At 53.9% G+C, this 9,949-nt stretch overlaps 1 long non-coding RNA gene across 1 annotated transcript; it reads right to left on the minus strand.

Annotated features, from left to right (window-relative positions):
• Positions 1–4,322: 4,322 nt before the first annotated feature.
• On the minus strand, positions 4,323–6,340 carry LOC135979726 (uncharacterized). The gene is made up of 2 exons (XR_010596977.1): positions 6,144–6,340; positions 4,323–4,773 (listed from the first exon to the last, which is right to left on the minus strand). It is a non-coding gene; the product is annotated as an uncharacterized LOC135979726 (long non-coding RNA).
• Positions 6,341–9,949: the final 3,609 nt, after the last annotated feature.

A 9,949-nucleotide genomic window follows, 5' to 3' on the forward strand; every position in this document is an offset into this window, starting at 1 on the left:
TTGAAACAACAGCTTTACAAGAGCTCACTGGGTACAGTTTATTTTGTTTTTAATGATTGACTCATTTAGCAGTTCGGTGAAATTGGAATATTTTATAGAATAGTACTTAAAAGCTAAGATTGGATCATTTGGTTATTCTCTAAAGGCCCGACATGGTTAATTTCAACCCACTCAGGATCTTAGTCCTAATTTTTAAAACAAACTATAATTAAAACTATTTACTCTTATTGGAAAAAGGCAAATATAGTGCCCATCTTTAAAAAAGGGAAGAAGGAAAACCCGGGGGACTACAGACCGGTCAAGGAAACCATTTTGAAGCCCTTGGAGGAGAGGAAGGTGATCAGGAACAGTCACCATGGATTCACCAAGGGCAAGTCATGCCTGACCAACCTGCTTGCCTTCTATGATGAGATAACTGGCTCTGTGGATATAGGGAAAGCGGTGGACGTGATATATCTTGACTTTAGTAAAGCTTTTGGTACGGTCTCCCACAGTATTCTTGCCAGCAAGTTAAAAAAGTATGAATTGGATGAATGGACTATAAGGTGGATAGAAAGCTGGCTACATTGTCGGGCTCAATGGGTAGTGATCAACGGCTCGATGTCTAGTTGGCAGCCGGTATCAAGCGGAGTGCCCCAGGGGTCAGACCTGGGGCCGGTTTTGTTCAACATCTTTATTAATGATCTGGATGATGGGATGAATTGCACCCTCAGGAAGTTCATAGATGACACTAAGCTGGGGGGAGAGGTAGATACGTGGGAGGATAGGGATAGGGTCCAGAGTGACCTAGACAAATTGGAGGATTGGGCCAAAAGAAATCTGATGAGGTTCAACAAGGACAAGTGCAGAGTCCTGCACTTAGGATGGAAGAATCCCATGCACTGCTTCAGGCTGGGACCGACTGGCTAAGCAGTAGTTCTGCAGAAAAGGACCTGGGGATTACAGTGGATGAGAAGCTGGATATGAGTCAGCAGTGTGCCCTTGTTGCCAAGAAGGCTAACGGCATTTTGGGCTGCATTAGTAGGAGCACTGCCAGCAGATCAAGGGAAGTGATTATTCCCCTCTATTCGGCACTGGTGAGGCCACATCTGGAGTACTGCATCCAGTTTTGGGCCCTCCACTACAGAAAGGATGTGGACAAACTGGAGAGAGTCCAGCGGAGGGCAACGAAAATTATCAGGGGGGCTGAGGCACATGACTTACGAGGAAGAGAACTGGGGTTGTTTAGTCTGCAGAAGAGAAGAGTGAGGGGGGATTTGATAGCCTTCAACTACCTGAAGTGGGGTTACAAGGAGGATGGAGTTGCAGTGGGGGAGGTCTAGGTTGGATATTAGGAAGCATTATTTCACTAGGAGGGTGGTGAAGCACTGGAATGGGTTACCTAGGGAGGTGGTGGAATCTCCATCCTTAGAGGTTTTTAAGGCCCGTCTTGACAAAGCCCTGGCTGGGATGATTTAGTTGGTGTTGGTCCTGCTTTGAGCAGGGGGTTGGACTAGATGACCTCCTGAGGTCTCTTCCAATCCTAATCTTCTATGATTCACAATAATCATTTGTAAGTTTAAATACAATATAATTCTAGACTTTATTTTGTTATTAAAATTCTTTAGCTCCATTTTGTACAAATGGGTTTGTTATTATAAGGCTGCTCATGAGTGCTGGGGAGTTTTGCTCTGGTTTTATTATGGTAGGGTTACTCATCACAGGTTGCTATGTTCCTGGAGCGTGCTTGTGAATGCTGGGTAAGGGGAACACTGGAGTTTTGCTGTAGAGTTGTTGCTGTGAGATGAGCTGCTTGCAGTTTTGTTTTTGTTTAAGAAAAAACTCAAACAATATATTTTGCTGCCTTCTAAAAAAAAAAAACATGAACTAAGCTATACTAAATGTCATGTGGGGAATATCCCCTCTCAGGCTGGGAAGCTCCTTTCCTTACTTCTGCCTGAAATGAAACTAGGGTTACCATACGTCCGGATTTTCCCGGACATGTCCGGCTTTTGGGGGCTCAAATCCCCGTCCGGGGGGAAATCCCCAAAAGCCGGGCATGTCCGGGAAAATCGGGAGGCTCGGCCGGGGCCTCTTTGTGCGGGGCCGGGGTTGCGGGGCCGGGAGCCGGGCCGGGCACGCGGTGCCGGGCCGGGGGCCAGGCCGGGCCAGGGTCGCAGTGCCGGGCCAGTCCCGCGGGGCTGGGCCGGGCCCGCGGGGCCGGGGAGCCGGGCCGGGCCCGCGGGGCTGGGAGCCGGGCCCGCGGGGCTGGGAGCCGGGCTCGGGGAGCCGGGCCGGGCCCGCGGGGCCGGGGAGCTGGGCCGGGCCCGCGGGGCTGGGAGCCGGGCTCGGGGAGCTGGGCCGGGGTCGGGGAGCCGGGCCGGGCCCGCGGGGCTGGGAGCCGGGCCGGGGTCGGGGAGCCGGGCCGGGCCCGCGGGGCTGGGAGCCGGGCCGGGGTCGGGGAGCCGGGCCGGGCCCGCGGGGCTGGGAGCCGGGCCGGGGTCGGGGAGCCGGGCCGGGCCCGCGGGGCTGGGAGCCGGGCCGGGCCCGCGGGGCTGGGAGCCGGGCCGGGGTCGGGGAGCCGGGCCCGCGGGGCTGGGAGCCGGGAGCCGGGGGTGGTCGGCCGGGGCCGCGCCTCCTCCCCCCCACACCCCCCCCCTTACCTGCTTCAGGCTTCCCGCGAATTAAATGTTCGCGGGAAGCAGGGGAGGGGGCGGAGACTTTGGGAGGGGGCGGAGTTGGGGTGGGGGGCGGGGCTGGGGGCGGGGCCGGGGCCCCCGGGAGTGTCCTCCATTAGGAGGCACAAAATATGGTAACCCTAATGAAACCTACCACGGGGCTTACAATTGCACAAGTCACAGGCCCTGCACTGTGCCAACAGCAGTCTGTGCGGCTAGCATGGTGATAACCTGACACATGTGCCATGCACCCACTAGTTGTGTCTGCTGGGATTGCTTTTAGGATTTGCTGGCCATTCTCTGTACTGTTCTAATGTGCAATGGAGCACAGAACAGGGGCTGTGCACTGTATAAGAATCTCCAGGGCAGCTCGCTCCCAGTAGGAGTTGTGGAACTTCATGAATTTTAAGACAGAGCTGGACAAATTTATGAGTGCAATTGTCTGACAGGGTTGCTTCTAATGGTAAGGGGCAGGGCTCACTTCCAGCTTATGTTTCCTTCATCAGGGTTTCAGCCAGCCACCTGTAGGGATCAAAAGGGGATTATTTTTCTCCCCCACCCAATGTATTCTGTTTTGGGTTTTTTTTTATTGTTTTGTTTATTTGTTTTTGTCTCCTTCCTCTGAAGCACCAGAGATGGCCTGGGCTGGAAATGGACACTGGATAAGGAGGGCCAGGGCTCTGAGGTGGGCGGCACCAAGCACGCTCTCTCAGGTGCTATTCTTGCTCACATGCTCAGGGACTGATTGCCATACGTGGGATAGGGAAGGAATTTTTCCACAGGTCAGTCTGGCAGTGACCTTGGGGGGTTTTCACCTTCCTCTGCAGCGTGGAATGAGGGTCACTTGCCAAAGTTATATCTGGGTCTATCTCACTTAATCATGTCCCTGCCATTGCAGGGGCCTCAGGCACTGATGCATCTTGGTCCCTTGTATTGTCTCCCTGTGGCACATAACAGTCTAGTCTCCAGTGGGCTGGAATACTTCGGTCTAATTTGGGTTGTTGGGTTAGTATACGCATGCTGGGTGGTGTTGGTGGCCTGTGATATACAGGGGGGTCACACTAGATGATCTGATGGTCTCTTCTGGCCTTAATCTCTATGACTCTAACTCACCAGAGTCAGTTAAAAGGACATTACATGTAAACCACTGGAAAGCATCAATTCCACTTAAATTAAATAATAAGAGAGGTGATGCAATGGTGGGGAAAGCAAAGCTTCATCTGTTGATGGGTCACACACTTGGCATATAGGCATGGGGCTAAGAGCACAGAATAACCAACTACATTTTACCTAACTTCACCCCACCCCACCTCCTGCTCCCCCCACCTCCTGCTCCACCCCCAGACTCCCACCCCTGCCCTCCTTATGCATCAGATCCCTATTCTATGTGAAATCAACCTGTCACGGACTCACAGATCGTGCCCACTCTTGGCCCTGTGCGGTCCCTGGGAGGAACCCCCTTCAGTGTGCCAGCCCTTGTCGGGGGTCCACTCTCTCTTGGGGGTTAAGCCCCTCCACCTCCTGGAGCCGCACCCCTCGGAGCCTTAGCACACCTGTTTCTCGCCGTGGCCCCCTCAGGGAGTCCACTCGCTCTGGACCCCCAGGGCCTCCACTCCCCAAAGGGAATAATGTAACCCTGTTCTCTAGACTGGAGTGACACTCAGCCAGTGTAAAACAAGAAGGTTTATTGAGCGTCTGAACATAGCACAGGAAACTCTTAGGGCCCTCGAGCCTGGCTTCCCTCAGCACAGCACATCCAAGTCTCCCCTGCATCCAGGTGGGCTCTGCCTGCTCTCCCTCTCCAGCCCAGAGCCCTCCTGCTTCCCAGATGGGCATCTGATATCACCACCCTCAAGCCCTGCCTCTGTCCATTGTCTTCTCTCCAGGTAAACAGGGTCGCCTGGGCCTCCTCTCCTCTCTTCCGTCCTCTGGCCCCCTCTGGCTGGAACCGGCTTGTTAGGTCACCGGGGGTCCTCTCTTTACAGCTCATTGTCCTCCCACTGGCCAGAACTGGCTGCGACTCCTGAGCTGGACCTCTGGGTCACCAGGTCGCCAGTCGCTGGGGTATCCATTCTCCAGGCCATTGGCTGGTGTCCCAAGTTCCCTAGCTGGTCCTCTGTAACAACAAACTCCCTCTCCCATCACCTCGTTAAACCAGTAACACCCAGGGAAACTGAGTCCCGCCCCCTCTGCATGCAAACCATTGGAAAAACAAGAAAAAAACAAGACAATTCCCCCACTTCATCACACAACCCCAACGTTGATTCCCCATCCCACCCTATCCCCAGCTTCACCTAACCTCTACTCTCACCCTACCCTTCCTCTGTCCCCTACCGCATCCCACACCCCACCCCAACCCCTCACCCACCTGACCCAACTCACAGCCCATCCCAGCCTAACCTCAGCTCCACCCCCTGCCCCCTACCCCACCCCTGACTCCACCTCAGCGCCATCTCTGAACACTACCCCAACCTACCTTCCCCTGCTTCTGACTCCACCCCCAGATCCACCTGACCCTACCCCACCCTGCCTTCCACTACCCCACCTCTGACCCCATCCCACCCTGCCTTCCCCCGCCTCCACCCCAGTGCCATCTCTGACCCCTACCCCACCCTACCTTCCCCTACCCCATCTCTGACCCCTACCTCACCCTACCTTCCCCCGCCTCTGAGCCCTACCCCAGCCTGCCTCCCTTACCCCACCTCTGACCCCTACCTCACCCTGCCTTCCCCCCGCCTCCACCCCAGTGCCATCTCTGACCTCTACCCCACCCTACCTTCCCCTACCCCACCTCTGATCCCTACCTCACCCTGCCTTCCCCCCGCCTCCACCCCAGGGCCATCTCTGACCCCTACCCCACCCTACCTTCCCCCGCCTCTGAGCCCTACCCCATGCTGCCTCCCCTACCCCACCTCTGACCCCTACCTCACCCTGCCTTTCCCCCGCCTCCACCCCAGTGCCATCTCTGACCCCTACCCCACCCTAATTCCCCCACCTCTGACCCCTACCCCACCCTGCCTTCCACTACCCCACCTCTGACCCCTACCCCACCCTGCCTTCCCCCGCCTCTGAGCCCTACCCCACACTGCCTCCCCTACCCCACCTCTGACCCCTACCTCACCCTGCCTTCCCCCAGCCTCCACCCCAGTGCCATCTCTGACCCCTACCCCACCCTGCCTTCCCCCGCCTCTGAGCCCTACCCCACCCTGCCCTACCCCACTCCCAGCCCCGCCTCGAGTCGCCCCCCGCCCCGCGCTCCCCCAGGCAGCCAGGCAGGCATTCTGGCCGGCAGCGGCGGGGCGATGCGGGCCCGGCCGGCTGCCCTACGCGGAGTTGCTGGCGGCGCAGGAGCGCTGCGTGGGGCCAGGCGCGGCGGGCTGGCTGCTGCTCTCCGAGCCGGCGGGGCCCGTGTACACGCGCGGGCTGCAGGGCAGCCCCGACCCGGCGGGCGAGGAGCGGCGGCTGCGGGCGCTGGGCGCTGCTCACCTTCCACGGCCCGGGCCAGCTGCTGGCTTACCCGGTGCTGGACCCGCGGCGCCTCGGCCTCTCGCTGCGCGCCTGGGCCTGCCCGCCCCGTGCGCCGTGCCGCCGCCCTCCACCGGCGTGTGGCTGCGGGGCCGCGAGCTCTGCGCCGGGCCGGGTTCCGGGGGGAGGCGGGGGGCTGGGAGAAGTGCGGGGGGTCCCGGGGCAGGAAGGGAGTGAGGGGGAAATGGGGGGGGGGCTCGGGGTCCCTGGGGAGGAGGCAAGAAGAGGGGTGCAGGGGAAATGGGGGGCAGGAGAGAGGTGGGGGTTGGGTGATGTAGTTGGCTCCGGGTCCCTGGGGAGGAGGCAGGAAGAGGAGTGGGGGTAAAATGGGGGGCAGGAGAGAGGTGGGGGTTGGGGTATGTGGGGGGCTCAGGGTCCCTGGGGAGGAGACAGGAAGAGGAGTGGGGGTAAAATGGGGGGCAGGAGAGAGGTGGGGGTTCGGGTATGTGGGAGGCTCAGGGTCCCTGGGGAGGAGACAGGAAGAGGGTGGGGGCAAAATGGGGGGCAGGAGAGAGGTGGGGGTTGGGGTATGTTGGGGGCTCAGGGTCCCTGGGGAGGAGACAGGAAGAGGGGTGCAGGGGAAATGGGGGTAGCAGTCGGGGGATGCAGGGGTTCAGGGGGTCCCTGAGGAGAAGGCAGGAGGTCATGGGGGGCAGCAGAGAGGTAGAGGATTAGGGGACAAGTGGAGACTTGGGGAGCTCCTGGGAAGTTGGCAGGAGATGGGGCTGAGCGTCCTTGAGTGAGTTAAGAGTAGTTTCAGGTTTTGCACCCGCCCAAGTGCCCCACCAGTGTTTGTGGTTTTATGATCACAAGCCCTGATGCTGCAATGAACCGCACAGACTCCAGTGGGGCTCAGCACGGATGTAGGGATCCACCCATGGGGTTTTCAGTGCAGGATCAAGGCCATGCTTTTCTGCTTCGCCTGGTCTGCTCTAATGAGTCTTACTGGCATTGTTGTGTTGGTTTGGGGTGTGATTTTTACTAACGTAGATATGCCAGTAAAGCGGTAGTATAGACACAGTTATAACGGTGTTTATACTGGTATCGTTCATCCTGGTCAGGGAAATCCAATAAGCACTTCTATACCAATATAAATATGTCCACACTAGAGGTTTTTGACAGTATAGCTCCTAGCGTAGACCTGGTCTACCCTTAAAATTTTTGCCAGTGTAGCTATGTTATCAAGCGTGGAAAAAATCACACCCCATAACTGACCTGATGGTGTTGGCAAAAGCACAAGTGTAGATGCAGTTATACAAGCAAAACCATGCTTTTGCTGATATCGTTTATTTCATTTAGGGAACTGATATAAGTTATACAAGCAAATGCACTCTTCCTGGTACAAACGGCACCTCCACTAAGATGGTTTGCTGGTATAGTTACACTGGCAGATCCTTTTCTAGCAGAGACAAGGCCGTAGCGTAGCCTTTATTAAACTGCTTCTCCTTTCATGTGCTGCTGTGTGAAAGATCCATGGAAAATAGCAGGTAGAGTGTGACCTGATTATACATGGAGTGTGGCTAAAGGCAGTCCACATACTGAAATAATAGAGATCCCCCCCGCACGCTAATCTCAATTCTAATAATCTTAGGGGTTACTTGTAAATCACTAGGAACTACATTTTTATGCCTCAGTCCTGGAAAGATTTCTGCACGTGTGTACCATTACTCATGTGTGTAATCTCATTGGATTACTCCTCTGACTAAAATTGTGCACATGTGTAAATCTTTCAGGACGTGGGCCTTAATAATTCCTGGAAATTTTCTGCTACTGAAAAGCTCTATGATTCTCTAAAAACAATGGTCACAGTACAGTAGTGTAGAATCCCAGCTCTCCTGTTGTGCAGTGCAAAGCAGGAAAATCAGGGATCTACTATGTATGACTGCGAACATGCACATCATGCTGTCCTTTGTCCTCATTCGCTACCAGAGCCAATCCTGCTAATAGGCAGGATTTGCCTGGTTAACAAGCAGATATTTACAAGAATTTCACTTCCTCATGAGGGACTGCACACCATGCCTGCATGTCTCTGCAATAACAATGAACCCAGTGCCCTGGGCTAGATTTGTATTATATTAGAGCCTGGGAACCCCAGTCACAAATACAGTGCAGACAGGCAGGTCTCTGCCCCCAAAGAACTTACAGTTGAAGTGTAAGATGAGATAACAGATGGTGGGGGAGTACAAGGAAACATTGAGACCGTATTGGTGAACGTGATAAGCTATGGTCTCAGCGCCCTCACTGCTGATAAGCACTACAGCATTGGTGCCTCATCAGCTGTGCAACTTATGTGGTAAGGTGGATAGGAGTCTTAGTGTGAAGGGGATATTTAACCATTGGAACAACTTGCCAAGGGCTGGTAATTTTTAAATCAGGATTGGATGTTTTTCTGAAAGATCTGCTCTAGGGGTTATTTGGGGGAAGTTCTGTAGCTTGTGTTATACAGGTCAGGCTAGATGATCACGATGGTCCTTTCTGGCCTTGGGATCTGACATTTAAGATGACTTTGGGGGAGGGGTGGTGTGTGGTACATAGCACTGAACGAGGTGACATGTATGTTTTGCTTTTCAGGTGTCCATTGTGGAAGGCATATAACCTCTCATGGGCTGGCGCTGAACTGCTGCACAGATCTTACGTGGTTTAATCACATTGTTCCTTGTGGACTCGAAGGGATGGGTGTCACCTCCCTGAGCGAAGAACTCCAGAGACATGTCACAGTTGATGAAATCACTGAGCCTTTTCTGGACGCTTTTGAAGAAGTGTTTCAGTGCACCCTAACTTCCCATGAGGAATCTATCGGATAAAGAGCTCCGAGTGCCTCACTTACCTGTGCAAATGTGAATATTTCTTTGGTGCTTTCATGGTGTTACCAGAAATCCAGCTTGCTTGTTCCATCTTCCTATTAGCAATTAAATACGGGTAACAAACTGTACTCCTCGCATTTGAAACATATTTCTTGCTTTTGTAAAAATGAGCTGCTGTGTCTTTAAGTATACATGGGTCTTTAAAAAAAACAACGAGGAGTACTTGTGGCACCTTAGAGACTAACAAATTTATTTGGGCATAAGCTTTCATGGGCTTAAACCCACTTCATCAGATGCATGGAGTGGAAAATACAGTAGGCAGGTATATATACACAGTACATGAAAAGATGGGAGCTGCCTTACCAAGTGGGGGGTCAGTGCTAACAAGACAATTCAATTAAAGTGGAAGTGGGCTATTCTCAACAGTAGGATACCAAGGGAGGAAAAATCACTTTTATAGTGGTAACGAGGCCAATGTAATCAGGGTGGCCCTTTTCAAACAGTTGACAAGAAGGTGTGAGTAACAGTAGGGGGAAATTAGTTTTTGTAGTGACCCATCCACTCCCAGTCTTTATTCAGGCCTAATTTGATAGTGTCCAGTTTGCAAATTAATTCCAGTTCTGCAGTTTTTCATTGGAGTCTGTGTTTGAAGTTTTTTTGTTGAAGAATTGCCACTTTTAAGTCTGTTATTGAGTGTCCAGGGAGATTGAAGTGCTCTCCTACTGGTTTTTGAATGTTATAATTCTCGACATCTGATTTGTGTCCATTTATTCTTTTGTGTAGAGACTCTGCAGTTTGGCCAATGTACATGGCAGCGGGGCATTGCTGGCACATGATGGCATATATCACATTGGTAGATGTGCAGGTGAACGAGCCTCTGATGGTGTGGCTGATGTGGTTAGGTCCTATGATGGTGTCCCTTGAATAGATATGCGGACAAAGTTGGCAACAGGGTTTGTTGCA

Source organism: Chrysemys picta, unplaced genomic scaffold, assembly GCF_011386835.1.
Source record: "Chrysemys picta bellii isolate R12L10 unplaced genomic scaffold, ASM1138683v2 scaf1171, whole genome shotgun sequence".
In the NCBI taxonomy this organism is placed as follows: Eukaryota; Metazoa; Chordata; order Testudines; family Emydidae; genus Chrysemys; species Chrysemys picta.